This window comes from Bubalus kerabau, chromosome 3, assembly GCF_029407905.1.
Source record: "Bubalus kerabau isolate K-KA32 ecotype Philippines breed swamp buffalo chromosome 3, PCC_UOA_SB_1v2, whole genome shotgun sequence".
NCBI classification, from domain to species: domain Eukaryota; kingdom Metazoa; phylum Chordata; class Mammalia; order Artiodactyla; family Bovidae; genus Bubalus; species Bubalus kerabau.
Window position 1 is genome coordinate 15,692,586 of NC_073626.1, and position 16,140 is coordinate 15,708,725.

A 16,140-nucleotide genomic window follows, 5' to 3' on the forward strand; every position below is an offset into this window, starting at 1 on the left:
TTAGAATTGTATAAAAATGGAATCATGCTCTGTCTACTCTTTTTTTGTCTGGCTTCTTCCAGTAGCATAATGAATTTTGGTTCACCCTTATACTTAAAAGTGAAAATCACTCAGTTGTGTCCAACTCTTTGGGACTCCATGGACTATACAGTCCATGGAATTCTCCAGGCCAGAATACTGGAGAGGGTAGCCTTTCCCTTCTCCAGGGGATCTTCCCAACCCAGGGATCAAACCCAGGTCTCCCACATTACAGGCAGACTCTTTACCAGCTGAACCACAAGGGAAGCCCTCCTTATATTTGAGTGTGTCAATTCATTACTTTCTATTACAGGGAAGTATTCCATTTGTATCCATTCATCTACTTATGAACATTGGGACTGTGTTCAGTTTGGGGCTATTAAAGATAAAATTTCTATAATCATTTGAGTGCAAGTCTTAGTTTTGGCACATGCTTTCTGTTCTTTTGAGTTAATCTCTGGTAGGAGAATGGCTGAATCCTATGATAGGCTTAGGTTTAACATTTTAAGAAACTGTCAAGCTGTTTTCCCATGGTTGCATTATTTTATATCCCCATTCTCAGTGTAGGAATGTTCAGGTACTCCACATATTCATCCACACTGATATAATTTTAGACATTCTAATAGATGCTATAGCATCTCACTGTGATTTTAATTTGCATTTCCCTAATGACTGAGATTGAACATTTTTTTAAAATCTGCTTATTTTCTTTGGCCAAATATGTATTCAAATCTTTTGACCATTTAAAAAAATTGGGTTGTTGTTTTCTTACTATTGAATTTTGATAATTCTTTATATTTTCTGGATCCAACTTTTTTTTTATCAGAGATGATTTGCAAATATTTACCCTCATTTGTATTTGGTATTTTCATCCTCTTCATTTTCTCATCATAAATGGCAGGAATTTCTATTTCTGATTAAATGTAATTTATCAATTTGTTCTTTTATGGATCTTGCTTTTGTTGTCGTATCTAAGAGATCTTTGCCTTACCCAAGGTCACAGAGACTTTCTCCTATGTATTCTTCTATAAAGTTTAAAGTTTGGGTTTTATATTTAGATCTGTGATCCACTTTGAGTTAATTTTTGTATTGATAGAAGTTTACTTTTTGCATATGGATATCCAATTGTAGGGCTTCCCTGGTGTCTCAGACAGTAAAAGAATCTGCCCACAATGGGGAGACCCAGGTTCACTCCCTGGATTGGGAAGACGCCCTGGAGAAGGAAATGGCAACCCACTCCAATATTCTTGCCTGGAGAATTCCACGGACAGAGGAACCTGGCAGGCAATAGTCCATGGGTTGCAAAAGTTGGACATGACTGAGCGACTAATGCACACACATCCAATTGTGATGCAACATTTGTTGAAAGTCGGTTGACTTTTTAGGTATTCCTCTTTGTATTTGTTTTAAAAACTATTGCCCTAGGGAGCTTATTATACATTCTTAGTTTGTCATAGTCCACTTAAAGTAATATTGTACTACTTCATGTAAAATACGAGAATCTTGCAGTAGTATAATTCCATATGCTACTACTCCATTCTTTATGAATTATCGTATATTTTGCTTCTATTTATGTTGTAAAATTCACACCAAAATGTTCAGATCAGTCACTCAGTCGTGTCCGACTCTTTGCTACCCCATGAATCGCAGCACGCCAGGCCTCCCTGTCCATCACCAACTCTCGGAGTTCACTGAGATTCACGTCCATCGAGTCAGTGATGCCATCCAGCCATATCATCCTCTGTCGTCCCCTTCTCCTCCTGCCCCCAATCCCTCCCAGCATCAGAGTCTTTTCCAATGAGTCAACTCTTCACATGAGGTGGCCAAAGTACTGGAGTTTCAGCTTCAGCATCATTCCTTCCAAAGAAATCCCAGGGCTGATCTCCTTCAGAATGGACTGGTTGGATCTCCTTGCAGTCCAAGGGACTCTCAAGAGTCTTCTCCAACACCACACTTCAAAAGCATCAATTCTTCGGCACTCAGCCTTCTTCACAGTCCAACTCTCACATCCATACATGACCACTGGATAAACCATAGCCCTGACTAGACAAACCTTTGTTGGCAAAGTAATGTCTCTGCTTTTCAATATGCTATCTAGGTTGGTCATAACTTTCCTTCCAAGGAGTAAGCGTCTTTTAATTTCATGGCTGCAGTCACCATCTGTAGTGATTTTGGAGCCCAGAAAAATAAAGTCTGACACTGTTTCCACTGTTTCCCCATCTATTTGCCATGAAGTGGTGGGACTGGATGCCATGATCTTCGTGTTCTGAATGTTGAGCTTTAAGCCAACTTGTTCACTCTCCACTTTCACTTTCATCAAGAGGCTTTTTAGTTCCTCTTCACTTTCTGCCATGAGGGTGGTGTCATCTGCATATCTGAGGTTATTGATATTTCTCCCGGCAATCTTGATTCCAGCTTGTGTTTCTTCCAGTCCAGCGTTTCTCATGATGTACTCTGTATATAAGTTAAATAAGCAGGGTGACAATATACAGCCTTGATGAACTCCTTTTCCTATTTGGAGCCAGTCTGTTGTTCCATGTCCAGTTCTAACTGTTGTTTCCTGACCTGCATACAAATTTCTCAAGAGGCAGATCAGATGGTCTGGTATTCCCATCTCTTTTAGAAGTTTCCACAGTTTATTGTGATCCACACAGTCAAAGGCTTTGGCATAGTCAATAAAGCAGAAATAGATGTTTTTCTGGAACTCGCTTGCTTTTTCTATGATCCAGTGGATGTTGGCAATTTGATCTCTAGTTCCTCTGCCTTTTCTAAAACCAGCTTGAATATCAGGAAGTTCACGGTTCACATATTGCTGAAGCCTGGCTTGGAGAATTTTGAGCATTACTTTACTAGCGTGTGAGATGAGTGCAATTGTGCGGCAGTTTGAGCATTCTTTGGCATTGCCTTTCTTTGGGATTGGAATGAAAACTGACCTTTTCCAGTCCTGTGGCCACTGCTGAGTTTTCCAAATTTGCTGGCATACTGAGTGCAGCACTTTCACAGCATCATCTTTCAGGATTTGAAATAGCTCAACTGGAATTCCATCACCTCCACTAGCTTTGTTCGTAGTGATGCTTTCTAAGGCCCACTTGACTTCACATTCCAGGATGTCTGGCTCTAGGTCAGTGATCACACCATCGTGATTATCTGGGTCATGAAGATCTTTTTTGTACAGTTCTTCTGTGTATTCTTGCCATCTCTTCTTAATATCTTCTGCTCCTGTTAGGTCCGTACCATTTCTGTCCTTTATCGAGCTCATCTTTGCATGAAATGTTCCTTTGGTATCTCTGATTTTCTTGAAGAGATCCCTAGTCTTTCCCGTTCTGTTGTTTTCCTTTATTTCTTTGCATTGATCGCTGAAGAAGGCTTTCTTATCTCTTCTTGCTATTCTTTGGAACTCTGCATTCAGATGTTTATATCTTTCCTTTTCTCCTTTGCTTTTCGCTTCTCTTCTTTTCACAGCTATTTGTAAGGCCTCCGCAGACAGCCATTTTGCTTTTTTGCATTTCTTTTCTATGGGAATGGTCTCGATCCCTGTCTCCTGTACAATGTCACGAACCTCATTCCATAGTTCATCAGGCACTCTATCTATCAGATCTACTCCTTAAATCTATTTCTCACTTCCACTGTATAATCATAAGGGATTTGATTTAGGTCATACCTGAATGGTCTAGTGGTTTTCCCTACTTTCTTCAATTTAAGTCTGAATTTGGCAATAAGGAGTTCATGGTCTGAGCCACAGTCAGCTCCTGGTCTTGTTTTTGCTGACTGTATAGAGCTTCTCCATCTTTGGCTGCAAAGAATATAATCAATCTGATTTCGGTGTTGACCATCTGGTGATGTCCATGTATAGAGTCTTCTCTTGTGTTGTTGGAAGAGGGTGTTTGTTATGACCAGTGCATTTTCTTGGCAAAACTCTATTAGTCTTTGCCCTGCTTCATTCCATATTCCAAGGCCAAATTTGCCTGTTACTTCAGGTGTTTCTTGACTTCCTACTTTTGCATTCCAGTCCCCTATAATGAAAAGGACATCTTTTTTGGGTGTTAGTTCTAAAAGGTCTTGTAGGTCTTCATAGAACCGTTCAACTTCAGCTTCTTCAGAGTTACTGGTTGGGGCAGACTTGGATTACTGTGATATTGAATGGTTTGCCTTGGAAACGAACAGAGATCATTCTGTCGTTTTTGAGATTGCATCCAAGTACTGCATTTCGGACTCTTTTGTTGACCATGATGGCCACTCCATTTCTTCTGAGGGATTCCTGCCCGCAGTAGTAGATATAATGGTCATCTGAGTTAAATTCACCCATTCCAGTCCATTTCAGTTCGCTGATTCCTAGAATGTCGACATTCACTCTTGCCATCTCTTGTTTGACCACTTTCAATTTGCCTTGATTCATGGACCTGACATTCCAGGTTCCTATGAAATATTGCTCTTTACAGCATCGGACCTTGCTTCTATCACCAGTCACATCCACAGCTGGATATTGCTTTTGCTTTGGCTCCATCCCTTCATTCTTTCTGGAGTTATTTCTCCACTGATCTCCAGTAGCATATTGGGCACCTACTGACCTGGGGAGTTTGTCTTTCAGTATCCTATCATTTTGCCTTTCCATACTGTTCATGGGGTTCTCAAGGCAAGAATACTGAAGTGGTTTGCCATTCCCTTCTCCACTGGACCACATTCTGTCAAATCTCTCCACCATGACCCGCCCGTCTTGGGTGGCCCCATGGGCATGGCTTAGTTTCATTGAGTTAGACAAGGCTGTGGTCCTAGTGTGATTAGATTGACTAGTTTTCTGTGAGTATGATTTCAGTGTGTTTGCCCTCTGATGCCCTCTTGCAACACCTACCGTCTTATTTGGGTTTATCTTACCTTGGGCGTGGGGTATCTCTTCACGGCTGCTCCAGCAAAGCGCAGCCATTGCTCCTTACCTTGGACAAGGGGTATCTCCTCACTGCCGCCCTTCCTTCCAAAATGTTACTATAGTTAATTTAAATGGTCAATTTTGCTTTAAATAAATTTTAAAAAATAAGAAAGGCAGGTTTTTAAAAATGTATCCACATATTTACTAAGAGCGTTATTGATTTCTCTTTGTATAATTAAAGTTCCATCTGTTATCATTTCTCTTCAGTCTGAAGAATGTCCTTTAGCATTTCTTGAGGTGAGGATCTGCTAGTAATGCATTCTCTCAGCTTTCTTTTATCCAGAAATTTATTTAAACCTCATTTATTGAAGGATATTTTCACTGGCTGTAGAATTCTAGGTTGACAGTTTTCTCTCTGTGTTTTATACATATCCATATCATTCAATTGTTTTCTGACTTTTGTTGTTTTCTGTGAGTAATAGTCATTCATAATTCTTATCTTTGTTCCTTGATATACAATATCTCTTTCTTTTCCTCTAAATGCTTTACAATTTATCTTTGATTTTTATTACTTGGACTATGATATGCCTACTTATGATTTTCTTCATGTCTTCCATCAATTTTGGAAAATTCTCATCTACTAATGCTTACTTTTTTTCCCTCTACTCTCTCTCCTCTCCTTCATCTCCACTTACACTATGCTAGATCACTTTGTATTGTCCCTCAGGTCACTGAGGTTCTATTTGTTTTTATTTCCAACATTTTTTTCTTCATGTTTAGCAATTTGGAAAATTTCTGTTGAGCCATCTTCAGGGTCACTGATGCTTTTTTTATAGTATCCAATTTGCTATTAAATTTATCCAAGGGATCTTTATTTCAGATTTTGTATTTTTCAGTTTGATATCCATTGGCTCCTTTTTATTGTTTATATTTATTGACTAAGATTCCCCATCTCTTACATCACATTTATTCATGCTTTATTTCATATCCTTAAGGATATTTATAATAGGTGTTTTAAAATCCTCATGTGCTAAACCTAACATCTGGGTCATTTCAAGGTCTGTTTCTATTTTTTATCCCTTGATTCTTTGCAGATTTAATAATATTTTATTGCATGCTATATATTGTAAATGATACATTATAGGGAGAATTTGTTGTAGGGAGATGTTGTCTCCCTTTAAAGGGTGATGAGTTTTGTTTTGGTAGTGGTTACATAATTTGTATTGATGAATCTTGATCTAGTCAGACTTTGTTTTAGAATGTCTTAGAATGGTCAGTTACTATTTTTGCCCTAACTCCTGTGGAATGGCTTTTATTATAAGATATAAATTTTACTAAGAAATGGCTTTACTAGAGTCTCAATTGAATATCTTATGTTTTCATTGAGGATGTCCACTCTAGCCTGGGCTGCAATCCCAAAGTCTCCAAACTCTGGGTGATCACTAATACCTCTTCAGCTCTCAGCCTCCAGCAGCAGAATTCAGAGTTAGACTTTGTACATGTCCTTCTCAGTTCTTGGCCCAGGATCTGAGGGATTCTCCACCCAGTTTTCTCAGGCTCCAGCTCTGTATAACTCCCCTTTCTCTGGCCATGCCCCCACACATTCTAGCTGCCTTCAAAACACCTTCTGATAATAGTGGTAATATGGATAACTCTATCTTGTTTCTGATTTTAACAGAACTGGCTTTAGTATTTCATTGCTAGTTTCCAATCAGTGCTCTTATAATGTTTCCTTTATTTTACTTAGAGGTTTCACCATGAATTATATCAATTACTCTTTTACCATATATTGGTATAGTCCTATACTTTCCCCTGAATTTATTAATGAAATAAATTATGTTGATAAAATTTCTAATTCACATTCTTCGATTTCTGTAATAGATCCATCATTTATACACTGATAGGTATGTTTTTCAATTTTTCAAGCCCTTAGCATTTCAACTAATAAACCAGAATAATAAGTTTTAAAACATAGTGTGCTTTACCAAGAAAAGGAAAAGCACTAAGTTTCAGTCATTTTGTCTTAACTAAACATACCAAGGCAAGTAAATATAGTTAAAAGAAGTTTGTACTTCATCTCTCTGCTTATGTTACTAAGACAGTGCCATTCAGCTTTATAGAAGTATAATTGATGACATTTGCACATTAAAGGCTAAGTTGATATTGTGAAGTGAAGAGAGTTTAGATTCCTGGATCTACCTCTTACGAAGCAAGTGACCTTGCTTAAGTTACATCCCCACTCAGAGCTTCAGTTACCATCTCTGTAAGATCGGGGTAAACCACACCTATCCTGCCAGGTTAATGGTAGCATCAAATGTGATGGTGGATGGAGGTATGTTTTATAAGCTATAAGGTATTGTTGGTGGCTATTTTCTTTTTTTTTTTTCAAAATTTCTCTATTCTATTTCTTTTAAAAATTAAGACTTTAGTATTTTTTAAAGCAGTTTAAGGTCCACAGCAAATTTGAGAGGAAAGTTTACAGAGCTATCCCATACATACTTCCTGCCCCTACACGTGCCTCCCTCCTTATCTGCATCTCCCACCAGAGAGAAGCACTTGTTACAGTTGATTCACTTCCATTGCTACATCATGATCCTCCACAGTGCTTGTTTACATTAGGGTTCCCTCTTGGTGCTGAACATTCTATGGGTCTAAACAAAACTACAGTGACATGTATCCACCGTTATAGTATCATGCAGGGTATTTTCACTGCTCTAAAACTCCTCTGTACTCTGTTCAACTCTCTCTCTCTCCAAACCTCTGATAACCACACTGCTGTTTTGGTGTTTTGGTTTTTTTTTTAATCTCTATCGTTTTGCCATGGCTATTCTTTGTTACCTGTGGTCCCCAAGGACTGCACAGTTGACACAGGACATTCCTTGTTAAGGAAAGGACTGTGGGGAGACTCTCTCTCGACCCTTGTCATCACCTGTCCGCCACTGGGTTCACTATCCTGGCGGTGGGGCAGGACCCCCTGTTTTTTTTGGACAGGCAAAGAAGGGAAGAAGAAATGCACTCTCATTCCTTGCAAGAGAGGGAAAAAAGGAAAAGGGAAGAGAAAATTCATTTGTCTCTGAGGGGAAAAGGAGGGAAGAAATGTAAAAGAAATACATTTCTGTAGGCTGGGACTCTACCAAAAGCAGAATTTTCACCCTGCCTCCAATATCCCTGTGAGAACTAGGTCTTAGTTTTTTTTTAAGAAACAATGGGAAATGATTTTAACACTCCAGTTCAACTATCTTAACATTTAAACAGATTTTTAGAGGCAGGTTTGGAACCTGCCTAACCACCTAAAGAATCCTGGGAGATTTTTTGTTTCATTGTTCTTTTTGTGGGTTTTCAATAACCTCAGATATGCAGATGACAGCACCCTTATGGCAGAAAGTGAAGAGGAACTAAAAAGCCTCTTGATGAAAGTGAAAGTGGAGAGTGAAAAAGTTGGCTTAAAGCTCAACATTCAGAAAATGAAGATCATGGCATCCAGTCCCATCACTTCATGGGAAATAGATGAGGACACAGTGGAAACAGTGTCAGACTTTATTTTTCTAGGCTCCAAAATCACTGCAGATGGTGACTGCAGCCATGAAATTAAAAGACGCTTACTCCTTAGAAGGAAAGTTATGACCAACCTAGATAGCATATTGAAAAGCAGAGACATTACTTTGCCAACAAAGGTCCACCTAGTCAAGGCTATGGTTTTTCCTGTGGTCATGTATGGATGTGAGAGTTGGACTGTGAAGAAGGCTGAGTGCCGAAGAATTGATGCTTTTGAACTGTAGTGTTGGAGAAGACTCTTGAGAGTCCCTTGGACTGCAAGGAGATGCAACCAGTCCATTCTGAAGGAGATCAGCCCTGGGATTTCTTCGGAAGGAATGATGCTAAAGCTGAAACTCCAGTATTTTGGCCACCTCATTCGAAGAGTTGACTATTGGAAAAGACTCTGATGCTGGGAGGGATTGGGGGCAGGAGGAGAAGGGGACGACAGAGGATGAGATGGTTGGATGGCATCACTGACTCAATGGACGTGAATCTCAGTGAACTCTGGGAGTTGGTGATGGACAGGGAGGCCTGGCGTGCTGTGATTCATGGGGTCGCAAAGAGTCAGACACGACTGAGTGACGGATCTGATCTGATCTGATATTAAACAATCATACAAAAAACATAAAACCTTATAAAGCTGTTTTGTAACTTACCTCACCTTTCCGTCTCTACCCAGATGCTTCATATACACTTCATCAGCTCAAGCTCAAAATGCCTAAGCACATGACAGCGAGCAATGCTTATGAAGGGTCCTATTGAATGGCTGAAGAAAGGTGATCAGACATCAGAATTTATAGCAGAGAAAGCAGCTGTTCTGTTTTGGAAAGCCACGGAATTGCTTTGGGGTGGTCTTCAAGGAGCAGTCAACAAACCTTCAGGTGAATGTCAGATACTCAGGGCTGCCTGACCCCAGACAATAAGAATAATGGAGAGTTGTGGACAATTTCAGAGTTGAGAGTGTCTTAAAAGTAAGACTATTCTTGGCAAAGTAGCCAAAGTTTTACACATATAGAAACATATTAAACAAATGTGCACAGATGCCCTTCAACTTGTGACTCTGGGCAGTAAAACCATTAAGTGGCAATATTAGGCCCTAAGTACATTCACTTGAACTAGTTTAACTTATGTTTAAGATAATGAATCAAGTAAGTTCTTAGAATTTCACTCTTCTTATTTTTCTTTCTTCTGAATTTAAATCCTACTTCACCCCTAGGTTTCAGTATTCTGGGACATCTGATTTGTATAAAATAGGTGTAAAGAGAAGCCCTCCTTATTTATAACCAGACCAGAGAATGGTCAGTGGTGAGAGAAATATCCCCCTGGTTCAGCTCTGTAATCCTGAAGACAGCTAAAGGAGAAGTTGGTTGGTAGGCAGGTATCTGTTGATGGCATGATGCACTTAGATCTGCTTTCCATGGGTAATGTTCTGTTTGGTTGGTAGCCTGGTTTGTTGTTTTTCAGGAAAAATACTGCAAATGTATACATATACTTCCATGCTGCTGTTCTGGTTTCCACAATCCAGGATCTAAGCTTGCCCTCTGTTTCATCTGTGTCCCTTTAGAGACTCAAAATTGATATATGAAGTGGAATTAGCTTGGGTTGATGCAAAGAAAGGTCAGGGACTTTTCAAAAACAGTGATGGAAAAAGGATTAAATAAACCAGACAAACCAAGATGGCAGGAGAAAAGAAGAAAAAAAGGGAAGAACCAAAAATGATGATTAATGTTGATGATGCTGGTTTGATTGAGAAATTTAAAGGCTGCAAAACATTGTGAAATCAAATTAATGACCTGGAAAATAAACTCAGACTAAGAAATGTCGGATTGGAGAATAATCTTGATGGGGTAGAAGAAACAATGACAGTTTTTCCCCCATAGAACATTGCAAAACTGCTTTGGGTGAATAATTTTTAATTCCTTCCACTAGCTGTATCTTAATTTCACTAAAGTTTGATGCAATCTGTATTTTATATGTGAAATGAGAAATTCTTACAGCAAAAAGACAAATATCTTAACTTGCTTTGGCCTCTGATGACTTTCTGTTTCTGTAGAGAAGCTGACAGTTACTGGCTTTGATTGTTTTTGATTATATAGGATGCAAATCAAAGTTGTTCAGAGTACTAAACATTATGAGTCAAATGCTTATCTGGCTACCTCCAATTATCATACTTAAAACACATACTCCTTTGAACTATTATCTTGATAAGTATCTTTTCAAGATTGTGCTGAATCAAAAGAATTTTTGAATAGTAAAGAGGAAAGTATTTGAGAGAGGATGAGAGCAGCAAAGTACTTTCTTTGTTCCTGATCCTAACTTGAGATTCCCAGAATCAGTCCTAGAGTCACAGTGGGTAAATGGCCTTTTTATTTATGGGATGTGGTATGATGCATCATTATTACACAAATAGTAGATAACAGTTATTGAACATCTATTCTGTGTCTGTGTCTGTGCCAGACATGGTTCTAAGTGCTTTATATATGTAAATTCAGTTGGGTTGCACTATCATCCATGTACGATTGGTATCCTAATTTTAAAGATGAGAAGAGCGAGCTGCAGAGTTAAATCATGGCCCCAGGTCACACAGCTATTACAAAAGAGGCTGGACTCATATCCAAGTTATTCTGGCTCCAGAATCCATTCTTTCAACCACAATACTGTGGTTCTGAGATATTTAAAGACACTGGGATTTTAAAAATAATCTATTTCTGGCAGTGAGTATAAAAATATATTCATGTATCCCAGGAATAGTTTTGTTAGCAAGAGGAAATCTCTCTCTCTCTCTTCTTTTTTTTTTTGGTTACCCATTCATTTTAAATACAAAACAAGTCAGAGTTTTCTGCACTGCCAAAAAGAGTACAGTAAGGTGTGGAGCACATAACAGAAACGCGTGCTTAAAGGGACTTTGTCTTATCTTCCTGGCCTGAAAGGGATCATATTTTCCTTTTTTAAAAAAATATGCAGCTAAAGTTTAAAAGAAACTGATTTTTTGTTTTAATTAATTTTATTTCCTTTGACATAATGGCCAGTTTATTTATTTGACCGAACCACGAGGCATGTGGGATCTTAGTTCCCTGACCAAGGATGGAACCCATGCCTCCTGCAGTGGGGACATGGAGTCTTAGCCACTGAACCACCAGGGAAGTTCCCATAATGGCCTGTTGATATTACACAACAGCAGTGATTTTTTAAAAAATGCTTCAATTCGGAGCAGAGAAGAAGGAACATGTTTTGAACCATGGAATGAGAAGGTGTGAGTAACTCCTGGCTTACCAGGAGCAGAGAGAAACGCAGAAGAAGGGAATGAGTTGTTACTACATCCCTCACTGCAGTACGAAGCACAGTGTCTCTCAACATGATGGATATCTCAACACCAGAGCTGGAAAGAGGATTTGTTGGGTTTTTTTTCCACCCAAAGGATAATTTTACATAGTCTCTCAAGATGGTTGAGGTGGCTGTAATCTGGCCAAAGTTTCTTGAAGGCTGGAGAGGACACATACAGCAAAATAGCGAAGAGAGACCGGAAGCAGAGTGGGAGAGATGAGCCCCACTTGCCACCCATCCACTACTACACCCACCACTTTTTCTTCCTGCTTTGCAGGGCTCAGTGTTTGCCACCAAAGTGGAAGAAAGGGTCTTTGTGAGCCTGGGAGCTCAAACAGGTGAGAAGAAATGCACCTGAAGAAAGAGTGGTAAGAGTTTAGAAAAAATGTTAAAAGCTGTGGCATTCCATCAAAACTCAACAGGATGGAATTCCATCAAAACAACGCATCTTAGATGCCATTGCTGAGAGTCAAAGGAAGACTTAGCTTAGATCTCAACTTTTTACATTATAATTAGGAAAAAGTATATAGCCTCTTTCTTGTTTACAGTGCTTTCTGGCTACAGAAAAAAAATTTTTTTTCTCAAGGTTTATATGCAGAAAGATGACTTAAATAGCTTTAAGAGTTATTTCTTTTGCAAAGAGTATGTGTCCTTGCAATTCTGTTAATTTATTTGTGATATCATAGGTTAAGCCCACATTTGATGAGAATGCTGATGGATGAAGACATACCTGTATTGTGATTTTTGCAGTGGACCATGATTCTAGATTTTGTGCTTGAAGACGCGGACAAAGCAGGTACTAGGTCTCTTGGCAGATATTTTTATCTGTAATTGGGACACTTGCAGTTGTTTCTCAGTGGTGAGGATTAATGCATTGGTGGTGTTGAATCATGTCGCTTGACTTGACAACCTGTGAGTGGAGATTTGAGTGCTGCAACGAACAAGGTATTAGTATCACTTCTGATTTTCTAAATTGTGGAATTGTGAATAGCAGCTCTGACTGCAGATTGCACGTGAAGACTCTCAAAGGCATTTTCATGCTTTCTAAGATGGCAAAATCATGATAAACTTTATGCAGATCCCCCCCAAAAAGGGTAGAGTTTGGGTGAGATTTCATATGAAATACAAGAGTTTGGATGACCTTTTTTTTTCAATATAGCCAATTTTACAACTGATGAAGAGTTAAAATTCTACTGAAGATTTATCTTCTTACAGGGTAAGTTTTATTTATATTTTCCAAAATTATGTGCTTTATGATTTTGTCATAATGTCCATTCATTAAAATATAGAAAATTAGAAGTAAATATGTCTGAAAGAGTCATGTAATTTAAGCAGTTCCACAAGCAGTTGAGAGTAGAAACTGAGTTAGGAACACAGGAAGTCTGATTTCTAAGCCAGTGCTTTCTCTGTGGCATCACAGTTTATCATTTAGCTAATTTAATATTCTGCTTTTTGTTTTGATTTAACGTTGTGCCAAAAGTGTATTTGAAGTAAATCTTTCTTAGGGGGAGATAGATCATTCTGCCAAGTACCCCACCAGTGTTTTTGAACAGGTAAAAAAAAATCTTATGTCAGTGTTCAGGGTAAAGATCAAAATGCTGGAAGGTTCACACTATGGTGTCTGGATCCTGCTGGAAACACAGGGTATTATACAAAGGCTATTGCATCCCTCCTCATCCCTGGTTGGGGTTTTGCAGGGTCAGTAAGAAGAGGCGATGACCACATCTATCTTTATTTCTAGAAGTCAGAGAACAGCTTGGTAAATTTTATCTGAGAAGAAGATAGAATTTTTAAAATATTTAAGTAGGTATGTATGCCAGGTCTTAGTTGCAACACTCAGGATCTTTGATCTTCACTGTGGTGTCCATGATCTTTTTAGTTGAAGGATGTGGGATCTTTAGTTGTAGCATGTGAATCTAGTTCCCCGACTAGGAATCGAACCCACACCCCCTGCATTGGGAGTTTGAAGTGTTAGCCACTGAACCACCAGGGAGGTCCCAAGAAGGAGATAGATTTTTGTTTTAATATTTATCTATTTGGCTGCATCAGGTCTTAGTTATAGCAAGCAGACTCTACTTTGCATCATGCGGACTCTTTCATTGTGGCATACGGACTCTCTAGCTGTGGCCCAGGCTCAGTAGTTGTGGTATGTGGGCTTAGTTGCCACATGCCATGTGGGATCTTAGTTCCCCGACCACAGATCGAACCCATGTCCCCTGCATTGCAAGGTGAATTCTTAACTACTGGATCACCAGGGAAATCCCAGGAAGGAGGGAGAATTTTTAAGAGAAATATCTAAACCATAAGAGAAAGAAATGGAAATTTGTTTCCTAGGAATTACTGAAAAAAAAGAAAGGAGAAAAATCTCCTCTAGCTCACATGGTTAAAGTGTGTCTTTGCACGCCAATGAACGTATAAAGGTGTCAATTAGTTGTTTCTAAGCTTTAGATCTGTAAGGAATGGAAAGAAGTCAAAAAACAAAGCAAAGGATAAAGAGTAATTCAGTATAATACTCTCAAAAAGCTGTAGCTGAGTAATACTAGCACCCAGCTTATCGCAGGACGTGGGTTTTCCGATGACAGGGTTGAGAACCCTCCATTCCTCCTGGGGGCCCCCTGCATCTCCGGAGGCCTTCCCCCACTGCCACTCTGCTCCCTCCTAGGCAGCTGTTGGCTGTTCCTTCATCTGCTGTTTTCTGGGCTCCCCGTTTTCCTCCAGGACATCACTGCACTCCATCATACACATGCTCTTTGTCATGGATGCGTCTCCTATGTAGATGTACTCTATAGTTGGTGAAGTACCAGACTCATCTTACAGTTTGTAAATTATGCTTGGATTCAGGCACAACCTCTCCACCAAAGCTGTGCAGCTAAGAGCTGCAGCTCATATCACATGCCCTGAGTAACACCCAACCCCTCTGCCCCTGCCCATCACTTGCCAGCAAGATTTGTTTTCTCGGCAGAAAAACATGCATTGCCCCACGCTGGCAGTCACTTGTTTTAGCACTGGCTAATCACCAATACTGTTTGTGTTAAGTGAGATTCATAGATGCTGATTGCATTTATTGCATAAATTACTTCATTATTAAAATCAGGTCATTTGAGCCCCCAAACCATTAACATGAAGGTTATTAACATAATTTCATAAGCTAATAAATCAAGCACAGGAAAAGAATTAAAGGGTTCTTAGTGATAAGTGTTTCTTCAGAGATTAAGGAACACAATTTTCATATGCATATATTAACATTTTATGAGTGGGTTCTCACAAGAGCAGGTTTTTTCTCTCTGCATACATGACTCAAAGTCCATCTTCTTCATACTCGGCCTCTCTGAAATTCATTTTCAAAATTAAGTTTTTTTTTTCCCCCTTTTCAAATAACTATAAAGCAATTTTCAGCTGAACCCATTAGCCTTCTGTGATATGCACTGCCTATAAAAATTCTTATCTTTTCACACTTCTTACACTGCGAAAGCTTTGGGATGGAGGGAAGGCAAGGTGGAAATGGAAGGAAAAATACCTTGGATTGGTCTTAGATAATGCCATTTTCATTCCAGGTGAATTTCAAATATATTCCTAGTCTTAAGAGGTCCTAGTGAAGTTCTAATTATCTCTCTAATTACAACACATACTGAGGTTAAGTGTTCTTATCAAATGGTGCATTAAAAATGGGTTTTATTCCCAGGCTGGATCTAATAGGCTCTGATACTGGCCTGAACACACAGAGACTGTTTCCCTCGTTCATTTCGCTCACCGGATGGTGCAAGACTGCGGGTCAGAGCCATCATTATCCAGTGCAATGACGTTGCCTAGAAACGAAGAGAAGTTCCGATGTAAATCTGACTATAACAACTTTATCCTGTGTGCAATTTGTGTAATGTTTTTAGCAAATAGCAACTGATGGACCATAATTGAAATACGTAGACTGTTGTTAGCAAGCATTACGTGTGATTTTACAGGTGAACTGGGGAGATGGGTGGGACCAATGATTCTTTCTAAGAACAAGAGTAGTGAATCACACTATATCTTTCCCTCTGTATCTTCAGTGACTATGAATATTCCCCTGAATAAAGCACAAACTCGACCCAGACCTATTCCTTCCCCTCTCCTTAAAACCTTTCAACAGCATCTCATTGCTCTTTGGTTTAAAAAAAAAAAAAAAAAGAATTTCTCAGCATGGCCCACAAGCTTCATGTGGTCTGGAAGTGGAAGTGAAGTTGCTCAGTCATGTCCGACTTTTTGCGACCCCATGGACTGTAGCCCACCAGACTCCTCCATCCATGGGATTCTCCAGGCAAGAATACTGGAGTGGGTTGCCATTTCCTTCTCCAGGGGACCTTCCTACCCAGGGATCGAACCCAGGTCTCCCTCATTGCAGGCAGTCGCTTTAACCTCTGAGC

The 16,140-nt window shown here is 39.3% G+C and overlaps 1 protein-coding gene across 3 annotated transcripts in view; it reads left to right on the forward strand.

The window, feature by feature from the left end:
* CDKAL1 (CDK5 regulatory subunit associated protein 1 like 1) overlaps positions 1-15,830 on the forward strand; it is a 777,071-nt gene extending 761,241 nt beyond the window's left edge. For 2 of the 3 annotated variants that reach the window (XR_008711390.1, XR_008711388.1), the window contains 4 exons: positions 9,099-9,300; positions 12,430-12,539; positions 12,903-12,959; positions 15,426-15,830. The gene's annotated coding sequence lies outside the window, so the exon portion shown is untranslated. The remainder of the gene's footprint in view (positions 1-9,098; positions 9,301-12,429; positions 12,540-12,902; positions 12,960-15,425) is intronic. The other variant, XR_008711389.1, reaches the window with a different exon arrangement.
* Positions 15,831-16,140: the final 310 nt, after the last annotated feature.